At 35.7% G+C, this 25,296-nt stretch overlaps 1 protein-coding gene across 9 annotated transcripts in view; it reads right to left on the reverse strand.

The window, feature by feature from the left end:
- The window catches only part of TAFA2 (TAFA chemokine like family member 2), a 179,704-nt gene that overhangs the window by 79,638 nt on the left and 74,770 nt on the right, over positions 1-25,296 (reverse strand). The window contains exon 2 of one of the 9 annotated variants that reach the window (XR_003573098.1): positions 7,426-7,503. The exons of the other annotated variants lie outside the window; for them this stretch is intronic. The gene's annotated coding sequence lies outside the window, so the exon portion shown is untranslated. The remainder of the gene's footprint in view (positions 1-7,425; positions 7,504-25,296) is intronic. 9 annotated transcript variants of the gene reach the window in all.

A 25,296-nucleotide genomic window follows, 5' to 3' on the forward strand; every position in this document is an offset into this window, starting at 1 on the left:
AAAAAGCTGGTGAGAATGAGGTCTTATATGTTCATTTGTGAACTTTGAGACAAGTCAACTTTAGAACTTTAGTCTGGTCTCTGTCCTACATCTAAAATTCACCAACACAGGTCAGAGTTCAAACAGGGGACTCACTGGATCTTATGCTGAACCAAAGCCATTAAAATAACTATAAATGCCTTATTTTCCATAATTTGGTTTCATCGCTTTCAGAAACTATCTCTGTGTTTGCCTTTTAAAATATCGTATTGAGGTGAGTTTTAGAATTTACAGATCAGTTGTAGGAAAAAGCATTTCCATTTCTTTGTCTGAAACCCCTAAATTAAGATGGTGCTCCTTAGTTGTAGTGTAAGAAGAAAGAATGATCATTACATATTTTCACATTTCATCACACCTGTTTGTTTTCCAAAGGAAAGAGTCCTAATTTACACTGTCTTTTTTAATAACACCAGTGCTCCATGCCTCTGGTTCATATGTGGTTAAATTCCCTGTACCCTTTTGCGTTCTTCTACACCTTTCTGTGATAAAGTGAATTAATCTTGCATGTAGTATTCAAACAACCTGTGTAACATGTAATTGTATTAGTGAAATGAAATTGTGGTGTTTGTTCTCAAAGCCTTACCTTCAAATTTTCAACACCTACCTCTCCTTTTCAGTGTTAAGCATTGAGGTGACATTCTACATGAAATATTTGCTGTGATTCTAATATTACTAAATGATTATAACAATGGTAATTTTGAGGTCATTATTCTGTATGTGTAGTTCAGACCATTTCCTCTGCATGCATCACTTGGTATTTATCAACACTGAATTTCATTAGCCATTTTATTATCCAGTAACTCAGTATTGTACCATAAGAATCTCATCACAGACTGTTTTAAATACTAGGCATTACTTTGTTTTGTCTGCTAACTTTGTCACTAGAATGCTCATCTCATTTTCTGAATAATTTATGAGTCTGTGAAATTCAAATTTATGAATATATTGAACAGTCCAGGCTCAGCACAGACTTCTGCAGGACTTTATTTGTAACCGCAATCCATTATAAGAACAAACCATTGATTTCTATACAGCAATCTTTTAGTAAGGTGGCAATATGGCTCTTTGTTGAAGGAATTTGTTGTAATTGTTATAATCTCTTTCGCAATTCTAACTAGATTGTATCATCTGGATCATCTTTATCCTATGTTTTCTGACACATTCAAAGAATTCCAGATTTTTGAACCATGACATTCCTCTAGTTTACAAACCATATTGGTGCTTATTGCATCTATTTATCTATGTGTTCATTAATTCTAATCTTTATAATAATGTCTATAAAATTATTTAATGTAAATTTGTAATCAGATTTCTTGGTATGTAACTCTCATCCTGCGATCCCATTTTAAACACAGGTACCATATTTTCCACCTCTTACTCATTCAAAATTGTAGGTTGCTTATTACAATTATCAGCCTTGCAACTTTAAGTAGCTTAGAACATTTGAATGAGAGCTGTTAGATCATGTTGATCTGGTACTATTAATTTTATTGCTCAAAAATGTCTTTTATTGACACTTTAAGACAGTTCCTCAGATTTATCATCCATAAACAATGACTCTGAAGAGGGTATTTTCCTAACCTTCTCTGAAGACTATATAAATCCATACAATTAAATCAGATTTTCTGCACAGTGGCCTTATTACACTCAGTGGCTTTGATTATCTACCTATCTTCGACATTCTCTTGCAAATTTCCCAATTCCAGTGTAGGGAGGTGTGTTTGGGTGTGCGTATTATTTGTATATTTCCTTTAGGAAGTTGTCCCTCAACATGTTTTTGTTTTGATTCATTGCAATTTTAGATTTAAACTGCAGAGTTCACATTTATTTTCTCACTTGACATGCATGTCTGTGATTTCTAACAGTTTCTTTCTGATATGTAATGTTTTCCGAATTTTGAAAGTATTGAGCAATTAACACTTAAGTTTATAGTTTATTTAAATGTATTGAGCAAGCATGTTTATCCTTGTTGTCTCTTCCTTCAGTTACCTTGTTCACACTTTATCTTTCTCACAATATCTTTTTTTTAGTGTTAAAAGGTACCTGGGAACTATTTAGATTTCTTTTGTACAACATATTCGGAGGCAACTGAAATCTCTAAACGTTACTGTGTTTTCTGCTGGAGTCTCTGGTTATTCATCTGGGGAATCCTAGATTCACTATCTCTTTCAGTACAGGAGTTAAAAGCATCTAAATGAAATTGTAAAGTAGAAACTTGACAACAAGAAATAGGAAAGACACGTTTCATCCCGTATTTTTTCAGAATATGGAATTCACTGTCAGCATCTAGGCTAGGTGTTCAGTAACACAGCATAATACACCTTTCCCTACTTAGGCATGCCATGGCTACCTCCATGAAAATCTGTGATTTATTTTAACGGAGATACCTTATATGGCTTAATGTTCCCACCCACCCACATCATGTTTTAGTGTGTCATTTCTATTTACTTTCTACTCCACCAATGAATGTCTCTTTCATTGTCTACTTTCCATTTTACTCCAGAGATGCCTCTTATACCAATAAAAATTAAAGCTAGTCATTTTTATTTCTAAATTTGGGGTTCAGACTTCAAATGCTGAGATGGAGGTGTACACACAAGACATACACATATGAAATATCACTGTATTGCTGATAGTCAAGATAAGTGCTGCATTATTTAATGGTTACTCCAAAAGCTAGAAACAAACCTTAACTTGGAAAATGTTTATTTACAAGGTATTAACTCTATGATATTAATTTCATGTGTGGATCTTCTCATTCTAAAACAAGAGGAACTTACAAAACACTTTATTTCCAAAAGGGGGGGGGGGGGGGGGGGGAGGGGTATGTGTGTATATATAGATATAGATATAGATATAGATATAGATATAGATATAGATATAGATAGATATAGATATAGATATATACATATGTGACCCTAATCAGAAGACTGCACTGCAAACAACTTTTCAGAAACCTCTCTTCAGCTAAATTCTTATTTTTCTTAGGTCATAAATATTCAATGATAGCTGGTTTTACTTTTCTCTAAGAATTTATACAAATTGAACACAATGTTGATAATTTCATATAACTCTTTACTGACTCTAAAATGGACTGCTGCGTACTTGCAAAAATTAAATATGTTTATCTTTTCCTAATTCAATTTCTGCAATATTAACTTATATTGAATCTTCTAACTGAATGGGCATCCCAAATTGACGAACGCTGAGGGTGGATAGGGAGAGGGAACCCCAGGGCAAGAGGCCTTTCCTTTTACCCCTTGCTCTGAGGTGGAACGTGCCCTCCCCCTGGCCCACCAGAGAGACCACCGGCGCCAGCAGCCAGGCAGGAGAGAAGCAGGCAGAGAGGATTCTATTGTTCTGGTATCAGCTTAAATACCTTTGGAGGGAAATCACAAATTGACCAGTGGGAGTTCAAGAGGTCTTACAAACAATCAATGATAACAAAGGATTAACAACCAATAGGTAAGCTCTCAGTTATCTCTTAGACATTCCAAAGATACAGTGAGGGATCTTGGGAACAAGAAGGGTTACACAAAGAGTTACAATCACCATTTTTAGAAGCATGCTCACTTTAAACAATCATTGCAACTTCAGCATACTTTTACATACTGCAAGCATACTGCAACACCAAATGCAAATTACAAATGCAATGGTGAACTGGTCAAACTGAAACTGACCATATACAACAGTGAAGTGGTGGGCAAATGAAATAGAAGTGTACATGTGGCACTTGAGGATGTGGTTTACTGGGGGACTTGGTAGAGTTGGGTTAATCATTGGACTAGATGACTTTTGAGGTCTTTTCCAGCCTAAACAATTCTATGATTTCAAACTGTCTTCCAGAAGCTCATTAAAATATAAAATTATATATGTACTTCATTGGCTTCTGGTTCCTCATATGTGCTATTATCATGTTCTACTTGTGCAGACATATAGACAGACAGACAGACAGAAAGAAAGATCTATACCTTTTTTTCAGTCCAGAAATTATAGTCCACTCTTAGTCAACAAGTGAACATGGAATCACAAGACAATACTACATCTTTTTTTCTCTCCATAAGAACAATATATAAAAGGAGAAGCAATATGTATGTCAAATCAAATGTTCATACAACTCAATATCCTATCTCTGGCAACTGTGAATAACGATACCTAAGGAACAGTATAAAATAAAGCACATAACGGTAATGCCATAATAAACTCTCCTTTACACGCAGAAAACTTCAACACAGAGCTGGTCTAATGTCTCCTTTTCAGGTTGAAATATACTGGCATAGAAAGTCACTCTTCATTTAAGAAGTCATCACACGCCTTTCATGAGTCACGTCTTCTTAATTTTTTCTAATTATTGTCTAATTCTACTATATGGTTTTTCAGGACTAGAACCCTAGAAGTGTACCAAATCTCAAGGACAAAGACAGAGCAGAGGTTTGTACAATGCCATAATGATGTTTGCTTTGTTCGCTATTCCTTTCCAGCAATTCTTTTCATTTTATTTGCCGCTTTTGTGCACTGTTGAATCATTGGGTATTTCTAAGCACTGAGCTGACTTTATCATAGAATGATCTATTATAATTCCAAGATTTCTATCTTCAGTGGAAATAACTATTCGGAACCCATCATTATGTATGCAAAGTTAGTTTTTTCTCCCAGTGTTCATCACTATCAACACTGGATTTCATCTGGCACTTTATCACATGAAATCTTTTGCAGCTCTCATCAGTTAATTTCCATTTTCACTTCACTGAATAGATTGGTATTAGCACACTTTATCACCTCCTTATTCACCTCTTTTTCCAGAAGATTTATGAACATCTTGAACAGACAGGCTTAGCATAGATTCTTCTGGACTCTACCAATGATCTTCTACTACAGGCAAAAATATTTTTTTTTCCTAACATTTAACCATTTATTAGTCTGAGAGAAGGCACTCCCTCATGTCTCATTGCAGCTTAATTTGTCACTAGCTTGATGTACTATCTTCCTAGAAACCTCTCTTCAGAATGCAACTGAGAAATAATTTGCAAATATTTTGTTACTTTGATGAAAGCAAATTTATTTGTGATTTTGAATTTAATTTTCTGATTTTTGAACAAATTAATTTTCCATTAAAATACATATGCTGATGATAATTTTCATTTCTGTTTTTTTGTTTGTTTGTTTGTTTGCTCCCTCAGAAAGAGCTTCTGTTACAGTCTTGTGCATTGAGGCACAATGGTCTTCATCTGGCAAAGATCTTTAAGTATAAAAGTAGTTGTATTCAATTAAGAATTTCAAAAAGTACTTCACACAAATAACTCTTTTCCTGAGTTAGGAAAAGCAGTGAGGTAATCAAAACATGAGGTTTGCTTACATGACAGTGGATACAAGTTATCACTGCTTTAAGTTTCTACACATTGAAATAACAATAGTTTATACAATATCATTATTTGTAAGTCATTGGCTACTGAGATGCTAGGTCATAGTTCAGAAGACCTTTTAAACTCTGCCAAAGACAAAGGCATGGCATGGTCAGTTTCCAGGACATCTAGAAGTACCAAACTAAGACCAAAGAACATAGAACAGCTTACAAGCTTTATCTTTAGCTAAGTTAGTTAAGTTCTAAAACCAGCAATACTCCTGGCACTGGCCTCTGTAATAGGAAATATATCAGGACTCCTTTTCCCAGGATACTGCTGTGAGCTGCAGCTTACTGGAGAAAGTGCCAAATCAGCAGAGGATCACAGGATTCCAGTACCAGCAGAAATCCAAATAATCAAAAGGTATCACTAAGAGGTAAGGCACCTTCATTACACAAGAATCCAAGAGGATTCTGGAAGTGTAAAAGGATTGTGTATTCATATAGCAGAGCAGCTCAGCGAAAGAGTGACAGACAGCAATTACTCACCCCTGGATTCATACTATTATAGCCCCAACTTTTCATGCATGGTGGATGCTGTTAGAAGTCAAATCTGCTTAAGTTTAAACATACCTATTATCTGCTAAAAATGGCAATTGTTCTATAGAGGAAATCTGTCATGAACTATTATTGGTTCAGGGGTCACTTAGCTGTTCATTAACCTTGGAAAACATATCATATATAGGTCTCTCTCTTCCATGCCCCACAATGCCATGTCTACTTCTTACTTTACATAGTTTTAACTAGCTCTCTAGAATGAGAATATCACTTCTTCTTCAACACCCATCCAAAAGACTATATATCACCTATCTCAACACCTCAGTTTCTCAAAGTAGTGACACTCTTTCTTTCTTCTTGTTCAAAATGAGGTGAAGTAAATCTTAATAACAAATAAATTGTTTCTGAAATGTAAGAAAATGTACCATTAGTAATCTACTAAAAATTTTGAAGCACAGGTCAATGTTAGTTTCTATTACTTACTTTCAGGTTGTATAATGCTGATCTTACTTTAATTCAGCACAATTTTTATATGAGTATGCTGGCACAATATGAACAGAGATACCACAGCACTAAAGGATTTATATCAAGAGATTTAGGAAAACTTTCTATGACCATTAATCTTCCAGAGTTTTTCAAACTTGTTTTGTATTAGCCAGATGATCTTGCAATTTTATATTTACCACTTCAAGAGTGCCAATGCAGATATCAAACATGGATGATTTGTGAATGTTATACTTCTTTGTGCTTTTACTTTTCAGATGAGCAGCTGAAGAAGCCTGGAAATTTTATTAACAAGATTTAAATCTGATTTGTAAAATTGGACACATAGATTTCTCTACTTCAGTCACTGAAATACCATAAAGGAAAGATGAATTGGAAGTACAACTTTATGTCTCTGCTTGGTCACAGCCTTTATAGTCCTAATCAATAAACAAATAGAGCTCAGTCAGCTTCCTCTCTTGCACTCTTCATGATGAGGCAAATATGTAACTTCAGCAATTCCTACAAGACAGTTCCTTCACTGTGAATTCAGGAGTTTTGGTAATAGAAGTTATTCTGTAGTGCTTGAATCACTGCAGGGCAAACTAACCCTGTCACTCAGTCCAGAACAGATAGTCTTTTCAACTACAAAAGAAAGCTGGAAGACCTATTCTGTTTAATTACATCAGTGTCCAAGCTTCCCTTTGCTGTCTTAGGGATGTGCCTTCTTTGCTGCTTTCAGACTACAGGAATTAGGTACACATTGTCTAAAATAGAAACTAAACTCCTCAAACCACACTTACCTTAACTGCTCAGTTTTCTCAATATAGAAATGAAACATGCACCCCAGAGTACTTTAGTTCAGAATAAAAAAGGTAGCAATTCACATGACTAATGTTCAAAATTATGTAGATAATAGAAACTGAGGGTGTACACTCAAAAAAAAATGAAGGAGGAAAATACTTTTAATGACATGGAACAGAACAGAGAGGAGATTTAATTACATTATGTTGTCTTGTTTTCCAAAAGAGCTGTAACAAAGTAAGCCAGAACCCCAGACATGGCACCTGAACTCCCAGTATCTGGATGGTTTTAAGATCAGAAAAACAAATAAGGAATGAAAAGAGAACCCCTCAAATACTTCAGAAACAAGGCTAGACTACACTGAAGCACAGAGAGGCAAGATGGGTGGAGACAGGTTTCGGGGATGAGGAAGCAAAAGGAGACAATGTAGCAATGAAAATTCAAAAAGTTTTGTCACGAATTGAAGGAAACTGCATGACTACAGTTCAGTCTTCTGCTTTGTGCCAGCACTGCTTTCAGGTCCTGCATAGCTGAATGGAGGGAACTCCCCAAATTGTAATCAGTAACCTGTGTAGACACCTCCAAACAACACCCCCCAGCATCAGTAACCATCCAACTTAAACGTATTTTGGATGTTCACTTTTTCCAGGGGCAGTCAAACACGGAGCCTATGGCAACTCCTTGCTGTTAGCTGAAAGTCTTCAGCCCTGTAAACTCTATTCTGTCTCTGAGTGTTCGACTGCTAGTTTCAAACTTTTTAGTAGATATTTGTTGTTTAAGTGTTAATTCTCTTGTCAATTTTTTTTCTCCCTATTCTAATGCATTAAAACTTTTAAAGGTACATGAAATCTTCATTGCTTTTTTCATTGAATATTTATAAGTAACGTATGAGAAATTATAGCAAACATTCTAAAAATAAACAAAGTTTTAAATGGGAACATGGGTTCTTATCCCAAACTGTGCAACATGTTATGATCATCTTTGGTTCTTTCTCGAGTCCTCTAAAGGGTAAAGAGAATAGTATGAATATAACCAAGTATCAGCTATGCCACTTCTCATTCTAGCATCATATTCTAACTTAAATATTGCAGTGAAAACTGAACAACTTCACAGAATCATAGAATTCTTTAGATTAGAAAGACCTTTAAGATCATCAAGTCCAGTTGCAGAATGGACAAATCTCAATGCACTTGATCAGGAGTAAATTATTGTATAACATTTAAAAAGTGGTAAGATTCAATCAGACAAGACTTACATTGGGTTAAAAACTATGTAGATATAATTAATCCTTTTAAAAGAGAAAGGTAATGTGACAATTCTTACTTACTTGTAGATCAATATATCAAATGGCTAAAAGGACTAAGGAAACACTTGTTTTCCTGGAATAGCTTTTAAAAGTTCACATGAAAAACAAGATTCAAATTTTATATTTAATTACATTTTCATCATACAGATTTGAATTGGTGATTTAGGGAGAAAATCCTTTACGCTTTAAATTATCACACATTGCATAACAGCAGAGGAAGAAACAACTTTATAAATTCCCATTTATGAAAAACAAAAAAAATTATTTTGTGCATTCTTTAAGAATTTTTGGGGTTAATTCTACCTGAAAGTACACACTAATACTTGACACAGGTTTATATCTGTCAAGCCATGGAATATTTTCTTCAGTTAATTTCAAGATGTAATTTTAAAAGTAGTAATGATTTTCGTAGTTAATTTTGCTGTCACTCTGCAGACTCCATTTTATTTATGACCTAGTCTTGACTGTGTTAATATTGGGAATAAGACTCATAGGCAATAAAAGGAAATAAAATCAAGATTCGGCTTTGTAGCACGTTGTAATCACGTTTAGGTGACATCAAGGAAAGGCATCTGGTGATTATGTAAGACAACCGCATCTATGTATATGTGTTGTAAGTTTAGGATATAGTTCATGAAGCACTCATGAACTAATTCTTGAATTTTTCAATAATTTGAACTATAAATGAAATAAATTGTACTTTTTTTTTTTTTTTAATCATCTTATTTTTTTCAAAATAGGAATCCAAAATATGTCTGATGACATATCCCTGGAGACTGCAATTTTGCATCAGTATCTCACTGTCCACTTGTAAATCTTGGAAAGTCTCCAAAAACTGTTTCTCAAAGTGCAGTAAGGTTTTCTCTGTACTGTCAGATATTTTGCAGCAAACATCAGACAGTCATAATTCCAAGAAATATTGTTCAGCAAACTCTGCCTTGTCAAGAGACAGCATTACTTCCCTTACAGTCTCCAAAGTGCACAGTTGCTCAGGATACAAGTAGCAGCTAAACAACTCTCTTCCTCAATCCAATTGTGTAACAAGAAAACCTCTCATTAGTATATTGAAATGTCAAATAAGTCTCCCAGTATGGCAGCAATAATCATCAAACCACTCAGTCTTCTGCTGTGATCAGCTGGATTTTGCAGCTCAATGGAAATTTTTTTCTTTCTGTTAACAAACTCAGATGTCATGGGCAGGAACAACAATAAATATTAATTTTATCAGCATCTACTGCAATTCTGCAATCCCACATTCTCAAATCTACAAATTTCTGAGCCTGAATACTGGGTTCTCTATCAGCATACATATATCCATTCAAAGAGCTTAAATAGTCTATCTACCTATGCTTTAACTGCTGTCTAGAAACAGTAGCAATTTTGGATAGCATTAGCACATACTACTAAGAAGTTTAAGAGTACTCATAGTAGTATCTAGATTCATTCTGAGCTCCATAAATCTCAGAGTAGTCTTTGCTACTCTCAAATTTGGAAGCCACTGCTAATTGTTCCAGATTTAGACAATTATTGTCAACCACCAGTCCTTGCTTGCCTCCAGACACGTATTTCATCTTGAATAAAACTCATCTAACACAGAGTCTTACAGTTGTCCTGTGTGCTCCTCTTGCACAAGCTGTCCGTGCTCTCCATTACTCTTATGCTGCTTCACAAGCAGCTGCCAAAACTATTGGAAAAGCTGTTTAATACTGCCAGTAGACGTTATACTCAAACCATCTGCAGATAAACACCAAATACATCACACAGACAGTTCCGTGGCTGCAACAGCCATTTTCCATGCTGACTAGATACAAGTTGAAAGAAAGCAATATTTGCTAGCAAAAATACATACTTGGAATAGTAAGAAGTCAATGAAAATTGTGTAATTTGGCCTCAGATTGCAGAATTCCTATTGATCCCTGCAGATTTCCAGTTTGCTAAACTCTGCCATAGCAGGGCATCCAGTAGCAGGGTAAAGAGACCAAGATCTGTTATCTTGTTTTCAGTATACAAACGTATGCTATTATGGAAATAGCATAACCAATTATGAATAATCTATAGAAGGAAAATTGTTCACTTAAAAGCCGTGTACAACATCCAGTGATTTCACTTAGGGAAATAAATTATTTCAAGCCATAAGTCATTTGCCAAATGAATTATTCACTATGAATTGTTCACCCCCTAGTAGTCAAGGGCTAATCTGCTGTTCCTCCAAAGACCAAGCCAGTTAAAAGAATGCAAACTAATCTGGAAATTGTAATAATCATTGATCCATCTCTCTGGTATGTATAACAATGCAACTTGGTACTATTTCCTGTTTCTTTTCAAAGCCTATATTCATTCATTTGCTGAAGATCAAATCTAGAAAGTGGAAACACTCAAAAGAAAGTAACAAGGAGAAAGGAGAAAAGGTTCTTCTCTTGCAACAAAGAGCAGTATTCTTCCTAAACAGAATTCACTCTAAACAGTTTATGCTCTTATACTTTTGTTATGGTATTATAATCCTCTTCGCTCTCTCAGTTATTCACTCAGATCACTTACACAGCTTAAATTCCCTAGGTACTATATTGAACAAGTATTCTTTCTCAAGATTTTCAGTGAAGGAATTTGATATCTGCTTGGTTTGGTTTAATTTCACTTTCACTTGGAGATGTAATTTGGGAGGCTGCTGCAAGACAAGCAAAAACTAGTGTCTGAAGGTAGTTATTCCAAGCCTTTCCAAGGAGAAAGATCCCTGAGGCAATAGCATACTTGTTAAAATGATGCTGAATGTTTCTTATGAAATCCAACCAGAAATACAGTAGAGTAAATGATTTAAGCATGCATGGTAAGGTAGTAACCTTGCATTGGAACTGGAATCTGGATTAGTAGATTTGTTTTGGTTCTTATTCTCTATTATTCTGTACTTAACTATATGGGTCTGGAGAATTGTACCCTAGCTGTAATATATTTATCATTCCTCATTTCTATTCGCTGCTACAGTGCCCTCATCTGCTTTATGTTCTTTACTTTTATGTGTAATATATTTGTCTCCAGGCATATCCTCTAACTTAATCCAATTAGTGATTCCTAAATTCCTTTGTTTCTATTTGTCCTATCTCCCAAATTACGTCTATTTATCTCAAGTTCCTGTTTTGTTTTCCCCTCTGCTATCCCTTTTCATGTACTGTAACAGATCTCAGTGGGAAACTAACCTCCTAGCACACAAAAATATTCATGATTCCAAAAGCTTTCCTTCTCCATTGAAAGGAAAATAAAGGCCAAATTCTCAAATCTTTTGCAACTTGAAAGTATCAACAGGAAACATACTTTACCAGGATATTTCACTTTTAAAATTCTCATTTCATTGCTGATATTACTATAAAATAAACACATTTCAAAACAATTTTTTCAACAATAAAGAAAAACTAAAATCTTAATTTGGAAAATGGCAAAGTGTATTGTTTCCACCATTTAAAAACTTTTTCAAAACTATTTTAAGCCAGGAAATGAATCAAAAAGGACCTCCCACAAGCAGTTTAAGTTCAGTCTTGTCAATGTTTTCCAACTAAAAATGGTTTAATTAAAAGTTACTCTGATCTACTCTATCTTGTACATTATTGATAATGTTTTGATATGTAGTTCCTCTTTAGTAATTTTTTCAGTTTGACTGTTCCAAACGCTTCATATTAAAAACTTCATATTAAAAATATATTAGAGCACAAAGTGAATCTTATATTAGGTTTCTAAAGGCATCATTTCACCAAGATCAGGTGATGTTCAAATAGTCCAATATTTTCAAACCTTATCTCTCACACTAAAGACAACAAGCTCTATGCTTAAAAAATCTTGAGAAACAAGACAAGATTCATTCTTTATCACAGTTCACATCCCAAGTTGGTCAAAGCTTAACTGGTTAACACTAGCGCTTTGATTAAATTGAAGCTTAGCTCTACAACCTCTGTTCTTCTGAAAATTAGATTCTACAAAGGGATCAATTGCAAATACAGACAATTCAGAAAGACAGAATCATCCAATATCAGCTCTTTAGACTGTAAAATTTTGCAAATAGAGTATGGACAGAATATGCAAATTGTGTGTGTATGAACACATACCTACCAAAGCACAATAAATAACAACAGAAAATCTTTCTGACTAATTACTAAATTACAACAAACCATTTTATTGCTGAAATTTCATTTTGATAAAAATAACATTTTTGCTGAGATGAGGGCATCTCATTGTTGTTTTATACAATGAATCCTAGGTTTTCTCAAATTAAAGAAACAGACTAGGTTTTCTTTAATTGAAGAGATTAAAAACTCAGGTACACAGATAACTACAAAAGTATGAAACAGTTCATATGAATAAAATTCACTTAAAGAAAAAATGGTACGTGTGCAGAGCCACTTGCATTTAACATTATGTGTATTGATAAAACCGTTTTCAAATTAAGTTAATTTCAAACAGTATGAAAGTAATCTGAAGGAAACACTGCTACAGTTCATAGCTAGATATTGCTGGTTGTTTATGAGTTAATTATAACTTTGTTTTTTTCCTCCACTCCATGTGTTGATTATTAAAATTAGAGAATACTGTCTACAGGCTAGACATATGGAATAGGAGCAAATAAACTCTGTATCCTCTAGTGCAAATCCATGTGATGGCATAACCTGTTTCCTAAGATTGTTGAAAAACATTACTAAATCAAAAGCCCCCAAAACAAATCTAACCTATTACTCTGTTTGTGAATTTCAGGACTGCAATCTACATGTGATGAGCTCTTCTTTAAACAAAACCAAAAGGTTTCTGATTAGATAAATTTTATGTAATTAAAAATAAAGCCACCTTCTTTCCTAGCCTCTTGCTTTTTCATCCTGGTCATTTAGTGATAGCAGCTGAGTTTTCACAAGGATAAGAGTGTCAAAGCCTTGTATTTACATTTCCTTGCAGAAAGACCTGCAGTTCTTCACATAATCCATAACACTCATGACACAGGTGCAAGGATCTCTTCAAGTGCCTTGCTGATTTCTTTAGGCAGCAAAAAACATACTATATTGTTTTCTTTCTTTTATGACAGTGATAAGTGAGGCCTTATAGCAGAAGGACCATTCATTCTGCACTATTAAAGACAGCCTTTATTTGATGCCTAATGTTCCATGACCCATAAGCATTAAAGGAACTGCTAAGAAGTATTTGATCAGGTAAAAGCTATATATTTGAGCCACAGACATGCAACAGAACATATTGGAGAACAAAAATGTTTCATATAATGAAGAGAATGAAGCACAGTCAGGTAATAAAGTAACAGAACAAAAGCATAGTCTGACTTGGAGGCACATTCTCGCACAGAAAACCTGGCACATTCCTTGTGGCAAAGCCACAGAGACAGTCAGTCCCAGGCATGAGAATAACCAGCCTCTCCTGGACATGCTGCTTGGCCCAAGGGTTGCAACTCTGATACAGGATACAAGTGAAAAAAATCATGTCATGCTTTATATTAGTCCATTAAGGCCTAGTTTCCTCTGGATTGTCAATAATCCTCTGAGAAATAGACTCACAAAACCAGCCACAGGTTAATCCCTCAGGAATGTATTGGTCTGGCAGACTAGCAGAATAGGACAAGCCAGAGGCAATAGCAGTACTGTGTTAAATCTGGTGGTCTACACAAAAAAATGGAATATACAAAGACAGTTTCTCTCTTTATCAGGAGGCAGGAGGTCTCTAGTGCAGCTCCCTGCTCAAAGCAGGGTCACTTCTGAGCTCAGACCATTTTGCTCAGGGCTTTATCCTTTTGGGTCTTGGAAACCCCCAAGAACAGAGAGCACAGCTGCCCTGGACAGTTTTATGGTGAAAAAAATTTTTCCTTATGTCCAGTTTGTATGTCTCCTCTTTTAGCTTAGGTTCAATATCTCTCAGTCTCCCAAAGAGCCTGTCTCCATCTCCTCATTAACCACCATGTAGATACCACCAAGTTCTTGTTAGCTCCCTGTAAAAGCCTCCTTTCTACTAGGCGGTGAACAAGTCCCAGTTCCTCAGACTTTCCTCGCAGGATAAATGCTTAAATCTTGAATGTTGTGGGGGGTCCTCTGCTGAACACACTCCAGTTCATGTCTTCCTTTTAGGGGACCAAAACTCAGCACAGTGAGGCAAGGCCTAATGAGTGTTGAATAAGGGAGGATGATGTCTTCTGTCAATCTGCCACTCGTGCCTCTGTTTTTGCAGGCCAGGAGGTGGCTGGCCATTCTTGCTGCCAGCGTACAGAGCTGCCCCATGCTCAACTGCCCACCAAAGTCCCAGAGAGCTGCTCCCCAGCCAGGACCACTAGCAAGAGGAGGAACTGAACCTCTCACCATAGCTGTCTGCCCAATAAAATCATCCATTTTCAGCAGGGCCATGGCAGCAGGAGCTGCCACTGTGCCTGTCAGACTGTCACTGGCCCTGCTGCAGCCATAGCAGCAGCAGCCACAGAACCAGGTCCTGTCTCCATCCCTACACCTGCTGGCCTAGGAAACCAGAGATGAGTCCATACAAAACTCAAAGGCTTGCTTAAGGATATCAAATGAAGTGGCAGTGGCTGTCTCAATAAGCAGAGTCCAATGAGCTGCTCAGGGAAAAAGTAATCATCTTGTTAGCCTTTAATCTGACAAAAGCAGCACAGAGCCCATCCTGAGAGCTGAACATGATTAACAGTTATTTTAAGGTACCTCTGTGTAATCAGGAAATGCTCTGACAACAATTCCAGGAGGAGATTAGGGTCTTTTTTCTGCTGCAAAATAGGTAAGTCTGCCTTCAATAAGCTCAGTAAGGGAAACACCTGCTTTGCAAACAGGCAAGGGCTCGCTTTCCTCATACACTACACTAGCTCTGCAGCCAGAAGCTGTGGTTGGAGATTCCCTACCCATAAATATCCCAACTTGCCCTATGAAGAAATGGGATATGTTGGTTCAGACCTAGTGTGCACCCTTCACACACACACAGAACAACTTCTGTCTGCTTAGCAAGCAGCAGATAGGCAGTAGATCCCTCTTGCTTTTATGTGGTCATAGGACCACAGCCCTGTCCCTTCCCTTACTTCACTGCTCCCTCCCAGCACATCCCAGTGCAGCCCAAAGCATGGGTGACAGTAAGGACACAGTCCTTCCTGTAAGGAGGCAACTGCACATGGGTGGCAGCAGCATAAGGTGGTGGCAGCAGCACTGAGACCAAGGAGCTGCCTCTCACCTCAGCAAACCAGTGCCCTGGGAAACTCACCCAGCCCAGCTGCCTCTGAAATACAATTTACAGGAGCCCCAGATGCCTGGCCAAGTTTATTTTCTTGCTGCAGCAACTGTCTTCTCTGACTCCACTTGGCCCTGTCACCTCCTCCATTGCATCTAAAAGGAGATTTCTTGGTAGGGAAGGGTGGGAGGAGAAAAGCTCTTATAGAAAAGGAAATCTATGAGGGAAAGAATCTGTTTAGGTCTATAAAAACTGTACAGCCAATAAGATCCTAAAAGCATTTTTAAATGAACAACCACTTGAGCTTTCAACAATGAAGCAGAAGAAACCAGAAAGGAAAAAAGAACCAACAGTAACATAAACCACAGCATATTTCTCTTTGAGCTTTTTTCTCCAAAAGACAATGCCATGTACTTTATCACTGCACTACTCCAAGAAAATTAGTTTCTTTTCTTTCTGTATATTGCTGGGCCAGCTGACAAAGCTAGTAACAGATTTCAGCAGCAAAATTTTGCATATGTGTAAGTTTTACTCACTAAAGGTTGAAACTACACTGCATAACTCCCTACAACTGCAGTAATCATTTAATGTCTTCTATTTAATGATACCAACAAACTAGCCTATGTTAAAAGCTGGCTTTCATAAAAATAAGGCAATTTTTTGACTTGGCATATCAAAAAGATGAAGAAAAAATACACAAATGAGGTAATAAATTCTTGTCAAAGAACCAATCATCAGTTTAGTAGTTTACATAAAAGAGATGGTGATGCTGCATCTGCAAGATGTGATTTAATTGATAGAACGAATCAACTAGGGAAATTACTGTAAAAAATCCAGGATTTTGCAGGTTTAGGGAGTTCTCCTTACTGGTTTAACATGAAATATTACTGCTATTCTTCTCCCATTCTACTGGCAAAATATCACTGAAGTCCACTGAAAGTCTGTTCTGTTATAAGTTACTTCTTTTCTTGAATTTTGAAGACGGCAAAAAAACCTGCAGGACAAAGAAATATAGCAAGAAATTTTTATTGCAGTGCTGGGTACCCATTTCCAGCACTGGGTGCACCTCTGGATCATACAAAGAGCACACACCTTGTTTGAAAACCGCGCTTTTTGTACCCTTTCGATATCAGTTGTTGAATATTCATTCATTGTCCGTTTGTTGCCTTAAAAGGTAATTTCCCTGCTTTGGAGGTGGGTGTTACCTTTTGGCTGGTTGTAACTTATCTCCCCTGGGCTCGTACAGGGGAGTCTTGCATCATCCCCACATTGCAGGGCATGGAGGGCCTCTCTTTGTATCCACATGGCACAGAGGAATACATTTTTATTTATAATTTGTTCCCTGTTCCCGGCCTCAAAAGATTCCCTGGTGGTAGGTCCAGACAGGACCCTTCACCTTACAGACTCCACGGTACGCCTATAAGTTAGTAAATATACAGAAATAGTTCTTTTGTTAGTGCCCTTTTGTTTATTTTAATTTGCTTGGAATAAAACCAGTGCCTTTACTTATCACATGTCCCAAATATGAAACCATTTCACCTTGCAGAGCACTAAGGTTTTTGACCCAGACCTGTACTCAGTAAATGCTCACTATTCTTTATAGTGTAAGAATTCCTTACGGCATACAACAAGCATATGTAAAATTTCAAGTTACACCTCTCAAAACTGCATTTTCCTATTCTTTCCTCTATTTTGCCTTCTTTACCAACACAACTGATGTGCCCTGAACTGAAAGAATACATTGAAGATCCCTTCTAACTCAAAACATTCTGGGATTCTATGAATTAAATACTGTTCTTGAATGTTTTTTCATTACTGATTAAATGGGTATTTGGCATGGTGACAGAAGCATCTGACTGTCAAGGGTATCCTGACAAAGTACCTTAACAAAGAAGATTGCTCACCAGGGATATGAGCAAAGTTTTAATGTATAATTAATCCTCGTCTCATTATTGAAACTTGAAAGACCATAACTGGTGCAAAATAAGATGACAATTTTGTGATTTGGACATCTGTCCACTACAAATTTAATTCTTTCATTTCATATAGGCCAAACAAAAGCTCTCAGGTAATAACTCCACTCAGAGAGTGCCAACCCAGCATAAATCAATGGGCATAAATCAATGCCCTAGAGGCGAAACACTTCAAATCCTGTTGCTGTGTTACTAAGCAATCCATTCTCACACCTTAAGGATCCTTAGGAGCTGTAAAAAACAAGACAGTAACACAAGCTAGGCTGAAGAACACATTTTCACACATCCTTTAGTACCCTGTCCTGGTCAGCTCATTAAGATTGTCTGCACATATTAACAGAGAAATAAATATTTGGCCATCCAACTGCAAAACGAGTTCACAAAAATTAATGGCAGCTATAAAAATCTCATCATTTTATTTAGACTGAGTCTATTCTTACCATGAGCTTTGGAATGTGACAGTTATATGTGCTGTACAGGGGATAAAAAATGCACTGTAGCAGCTCCATGAAACTTCATTGGAAGACTGGGTTTTGGGGGTTTTTTTGCAGAGCACAGCATAAGCAGAAACCCAACGAATTCATTAATTCATCTTGAATAAATGAAAATGTTTTAAACAAACATATGCTTCAACTTGTAATCTTTTAAAGACTATTTCACTTACAAATGCACCTAAAAATCATCTGAGTTTTTTTTTTTTAATTTTAAAACACTTAAAGTACTTCCTTTTGATTCAAAACACAATGGTTTCTAATTTTTAGTTAAGCAACACAATATTTCAGTTTGTGATTCCTCCAACACATTTTATATTTTCAGTAGCCTAGGACAACCAACCTCACGCCAAGCACTCCCCATTCTCTGTATAGTGCAAATTACCCACCGCCTCATTACTTACATGTTAAAGAGCTTCTGTTTTGACAAGCTCAAAGGAACCCTAGTCATCCAGTCAAAGGTAAGGGACATCCACTAATTTGTATGCCTTGTAAAAAACCTTAGTTATTCTTTTTTTATATATCCTGTGTATAGTATTGGAAAATATTATTACTAATTAATCCCAAAATAAAAATAAAATTGAAATATTGGAAAATAATTCCAGAACTAGAATTTAATATCAAATTGAATATGTGGCAGAAATTAGCTTTATTCTAGTATATAGTAAGGCACTTTCATTTATCAATATAAATAATAATTATAGTTTGCATTTAAGATAATTTGAATTTTCAGACCTCAGCTGTAGCAACTTTTGTGCTGCTGACAAGGGTGGTCATGTAAGAGCTCAGATTTAGCTAACAACCTTTTCAGCTTCCAGCTTGTTTCTCTCTGGTTCTTTAGGTCATGTTAAAAGAAAATTGCTCTGCAGACTCAAGGAAAGAGCAGCCAGGGCAGCAGGGTAGCTTTTCTCCTTTTCACGCTGGGATCCCCCAGCATGCTCAACTGTTTTGCACATGCAATGGTGTTTGCAGAAGCTGCACATCTTTTTATGCTTCTTGGAGAGATATCAGCATTCCCAAACTGGTTAATCAAAAATTACTTGTAAATAAATGGCTTTTATATATAAATAACTCCCTCAAATATTGAGAAGATATTTATTAAGATAATGTCCTGGAAGGAATTAAGATAGATAGGAAAGTATAGGTATTAGTATAAATTACTAAAATTTTGAAAGGAAGGGAGGATGAAGAAGCCCTAGAGAAAATAAGTGAATTTCAGTAGTATCTACGTGTGCTAGAGAACGTGAGACTACTGTTATCACATTACCTTTAAACTATGAATACAGAAATATATATTTAACAACAATTGGCATTTCCTTGATCATGTTCAAGTGTGATACAAACATTCTCAGAAACAGAATGTAGGCAAAACAAAAGAAAACAAAAAACTGCCCAAGTTTTCAGATAAGAAATTCAGATCTGAAAATCTCTTACTTCACTTAGAATTTATCAGAAACCAGGCAATTTCCACACTTTTGTTTTTCACATTAATATCACCCAAGTATTTTCAAAGAAAAAAAGGTTGAAGTATCTTGGAATTTTTTTTTCCAATACTTCATTTTGACTGCCATCCATTTAAATCCCATATTAAGCTGAAGAGAAGTCCTGGATTCAGAAAAATCTACAAGAAAATAATATCATTAGATAAATCTAATTCTGAAATAATCTCATCCCTGATGTTTTCTACCTCATACATACTGATTTTACAAACTCTTTCCAACATAATGCTATATCAAGTAATTTAACGAAGTATATTAGGAAAATTCTAATTATGTTTGTCAGAACCTTCATAACTTGTTACTATGGCTTTGTATTGCTGTCAGTTGACTTGACCTAGCTGTGGAGCTGCCTTCTCATTGACACTGTTTTTGTCATCACTGTTTTTATTCAAAAAAAAATATTTGAGGACTAAAAGATCAGGAGACTTTTGGAGGGTATCTCTTAAATGAATTTGTGGCACCACGTTCCACTTCATCAGAACATTTGCATGTTCCATTAGCATGACAGATCCACAGATGGATCAAGCAGCAATTTCTGTTGCTTTCTTATGAAATGTCAGTATGATGAAGCTGACTAATAGAAGTTGTCTTTTATTTGCTAAATGTGGAAATGCTCAGTCAGCATTAACATTTCTTCCTTTTTATAGAGGAAAAGAAAGAAAACAGCAAAAAAGCAACTAGACCTGGTCCTCATTACTTTGGGATCACGTTTTGGGGCCAATCTGCTCTGGCACTCAGCAGCTGAACTCTGCTGAATGAATGAATTTAAAAGTACATATGAAAAAATTTTAGACCACAGCAAAATAGACTCATAGATAAAGGTGTGGTTTATATGCCTAAATAGGAACAGAGATGCTAGCATTAATCCATATTCACAAATTTTCAAACATATTCTATATACATGTACATCTATTTTTATATATATATATACCTATATATGTTTGTATATATTCTCTCTATTTTACACATATAGGCACTTACAAATTGCTTTAAATTACATCAGTTCATGTGTTGTTTCCAGCTTACAGATATGGGGAAAAAAACCTAAATGTAAAGGAATATCCTTTAATTTATGCTTTACCCTTCAAACTCCTTTCTTGTCTAGACTCATCAAGATGATTCATCTGGATACCCCTCAAACAGCTTTCTCTATACCAAAACTAAGGAGAGCCTTGCCTGTGTTTTTCCTTTCCAAAACACTACTGAAATAATCTTGTCTAAACACTGAAGTAGCCAAAACCTGAAATCATTACAAACACAAATCTTGACACAGATCCCACTAGGAAACGTTCGATTTTTCACAGAAAAGACAAGACTAGAAAGTCAGTAGATGTTCTCCTGTCCAAAGACGGAACCAGCTGTATTTATGTCATTCTTCAATGGCTCTACATCAGTCCCTTGTTCTTCAGCCTCCCTTGGATAAAATGTCTTATTGAAGACCATAAGAAGTTCTCCAATTAGTGAAAAACAAAGACCCTGAGTTCTGTTTTGGAAACATATTTTTAAAATTCCCCTTCATCACATCCTGGAGAGTCTGAAAAAAAAACCCCTTCAAATCTGTACTCTGAGGAGAGGATTGCACCTTCACTGCAGAAGAGATTTGCAAATATACTGCTGCAGACAGACACTGCAGTAAAATTTTGCCAGTTAACAAAAGAGCTCTATGCTCTTGACACACACACTGGCTTTTTTATTAAAATGTTGTGAATTAATCCTTAGCCCAGGAGGCTTTTGTGGCCCTACCGTTACAGTAATGCATGTTGTGAAAGGAAGTGTTTAGGTTATCTAAAGATGCTGTCAGGTAAATAAAGGCTATTGTTGAATGTTTGCATTTCACTGTGAGACACCAACCACCTTCACTATCTGCTACAAATAGCAATGAAAATGCAGGACAGTATATTATCCAAAATTAAAATTTATAAGAAAATAATTAATTCAATCTTTTTAAAACTTGAGGAAGACACATTGATCTCTGCACTAAAGAAATCAAGATTCACACTCCTATACAACTTTTATTATATCCACACATTGGCTGAATAGTGGAACAAGAAATTTTCATGGTAAAACATTTCTTAAAATATAACTTAGTTAAATAAACGTAAAGAATTAAAAAAAAAAATTTAAAAACATACCACTGCACTCTCACGTGCATGAATAGTAAAGCTAATGGAGAAAAAGTCAAGTCTCTTAATTTTCCAGGCAGAGAATTACAGTTTGACATTGATTTGAGAGAAGTCTCCTCCCAAGAAGCCCACACAATCTGTTACACCTTATGGTTTTAAGCAAAGTTATGAGCTCCGATTTTATCTAAGTCCTGATAAGACTTTCACCTTCCTCCTTCTAAAATAGAACAGTGCAAAGAATCAGTGTAGAACTCTACTTAATAATTAATATGGCCAACCAAAATTCAAGCACTACACATTGTACAGCTGCTCTAAAGTGTGCAATAAACGGCTGTTATTATCAATCACAGTAATTAGACTTCCGCAGCACAACCCTATCTCGAGCTGTATGCAAGACCCTATTTGGTGTATTTGTTATTTGCTGCAGATAATTTTCATGACGTATCCACTCCAAAACAATGGAAGACATAGCTTCTGCTATTTGTTTTCATTAGTACTACAACATAACATGCAATTAATTTCATTCTTTAGTGCAAAATAACTACATGTGTTATTAAATGTAGGAAGATTATAGATATTTTACATTTCTTGAATATCTAAAAGTTGGTAACTCTGCTAATTCAACATTAAATAGATTTTTAAAAATGAAATGGAGAGTTTAATTCATATGTTCATGATGGAAAAGTTGTTCATGGGAAGATGGGTGATACAGAGGGTTAAGTGCAAAACATCTTCAGCACTGGGTTTAAGTCAGGACTGAAAATGAGCTTTACTGTTCTCACGCAACTAATCCAAAGGAAGTGAGTGAGCTTCAGAAGGAAACATCAATTTGTCACAACTGATAGTCTGTTCTATAGATATATCTTAGTGAAATAAAAGAAGGTTATCCCAGGGCAAAACTGTCAGTTACGTGATGAAACTCCTACATAAAAGAAACACTTCCCAGTTGCCAATAGGGTCTGTCTAATGAGCTACAAAAGGAAGTATAAAATGTTGTAAGGCATCTAAGATCAAGTGAATAGGTCTAAGAGGTTTTACTTTTTTTTTTTACAATGTGACTAAATTTAAATGTTTCTACCCCTTTTATATTTCCATTCTGTCATTATAAAAAATTAAAGCTTATTAACATAGATATTGAAACTTTTGAATTCAAGATGTAATTCTTGATTATTCTACAAAAAAAATTATTTGATAAGGAAGAGCAAAAATTTCAAGAAGCAATTTTTTACATTTGACTACATTTTTAAATTATCATAACCACTTCCTAATCAAATTAAAAGAATAATTTGATCAAATAATAGAAAAGAAATGCAGTCTAGCAAATGCCAGTGCATACTAAAGGGAGGGAGTAACACATATACTTTTCTGTAACTTCTTGTCATCTGGTGAAACTGTGAGATTAAACAGAAAGCTACTAAAAAGTTTTTAACATTTTGCATATTTATTGATGCTATTTTAACTTCAGATATATATTTAGGCCTTTTAAAATCTACCATCAGCTTCACCAAGTAGAACACAATGTTTATTCTCTACCAGTGGCAACATAGGATATTACCCAGAAAACCGAGGACTGCTATGTTTCTTCCTCTTCTAAAACAGTACTTGAGATCTCCTTTTGCAATTTTTTTAGCTCATTTACATTTCATTTCATAAGCTAAGCCATAGTGTTTACAGCAACTACAGAGTGATCTGTTGTACAATTGTTTTGCTTCTCAATAACTGCATTGAGCTGTTTGATATTTTACACATACCTTCATGCATAAACAAAACATCAGGCTGAAATAAAATCCCAAGACAGTAAACATCTATCAAAGCTACAAGAAACTGAAAATGGGGCTCTATGGCAGGACTTATTAGGGATTCTGACAATAGGCAGGGCTAGTACTCCCATTAATAAAATATACACATATACATTGCATGATACATTCATTGTTTATGATTACTAAAACTAGTTTATGGTAGCAGAGAAACAAGCTTTGTAACTCTAAAAGTCCTTTTCTGTATTCTTTCTTTAGTGTTCCTAGAAACATTTAACTCCGCATGAGATGCAATGTGAAATTTCACAGGGAATGGCTTGTTTTGGGAACAAGTGTTTGATGGGAGTTGTAGATCATGCTTGTAATGGAAGAAAGCTTCAACCTTAACTGTGCAATAGCTATAACTGTTCCATAATAAGAAAAAAAGATTAAGTCTTGGTATATTGTTTTGTCACTCTGGCACCCTGGAGTCGGCAAGAACCCATCGCACAATCCAGTCAGGATAAGGCATGCTAAGAAAATTGAATGAATATAGGTTTCTAACCTTTCCAGGGGAACGATTTTTCAGATTCTTCTTTCTTCTAGTTTTGTTTTTGAAAAGGTATTTTAAACAATTGGGGTGCAAAAGCAATACACGGTGCTGCAAAGGTAGCCAGTACAAAGCAATCTCCACAATCACAGGACAGCCATTACAGGTTTACACAAAGGTCACAGTACAGAGTTAAATAGAAGAAATACTGAAGAATTGAATTATACTGCATATTCAGCAAATGGATTATGATATATCTGTCTCTTAGTTGTACTTCAGCAAAAATTAAAAAACCAATTTTGCTAGATATTTGACATTTTTAAAGAATTCGAATTTGAATTTGCTTCTGTGTAATGAAAATAAAGTCAAGAGAAATAACTCAAGACAATACTTATTACAATACTTTATTCTTTGCTGTGATTTTCACATTTTATCATTTTATTTCCAATATATTAAAAAAATCTTATCATTATCCTTGTATAACCATTTTCAAATTCATCATCTGCTGTTTGCACTCCACTAAAACTACCCTCATAAAATCCCTAATGACTTACTCAAAGCCTATGCTTAAAACACATTGAATCTCCATCCCCCTTGATTTATCAAACAACTTCGAAGCAATGTATAATCTTTTCTTCTTGAAACACTTAATTACAAAAATCTGACTGAGGAAAAGATTGGCACTTGTATCAGAGAGATGAAGACCAAAAGTTGGGCCTTTTGTTTTTAATCTTTTTCTCTATGCCTTGACAGAAGCTTGACACTGCATAGCTCAAGTGGGATGCACTTATTTCTTTGTCAGAAAGGAAAATCAAAGAATGATTACAATAGTGGAAGTTTTGAACTATTCAGACTAAATAATAAAAACAGATTTGACAGAAGAAGACACACAGTATTTCCCTGACATCCCTTTGAAAAACACAGGAGGAATGAGCAAAAACCTAATGACCTACAGAGATGTTCTCTCCCAAAGGACTCATTGCTCAAGCGGGACATGAACAAAGTCAAAACCACTGAAGTGACAGCATTTCAATGCTGTTTACAAAGGGCCTCAAAACCAGGAGTGCTGCCATGCCCTCCACTGGAGGCCTCTCCTGTCCACAGCCCCCAGGTCTGAACAGAAGGGGACAGAAATTGCTCCTTAGATTGAAAGGACAAATCAACATTTAGGCTTCTCACATGCCCTGTTCACTGTA

The sequence above is a fragment of the Empidonax traillii genome, unplaced genomic scaffold (genome assembly GCF_003031625.1).
Source record: "Empidonax traillii isolate 1590-97213 ecotype Southwest subspecies unplaced genomic scaffold, ASM303162v1 scaffold726:size354854, whole genome shotgun sequence".
NCBI classification, from domain to species: domain Eukaryota; kingdom Metazoa; phylum Chordata; class Aves; order Passeriformes; family Tyrannidae; genus Empidonax; species Empidonax traillii.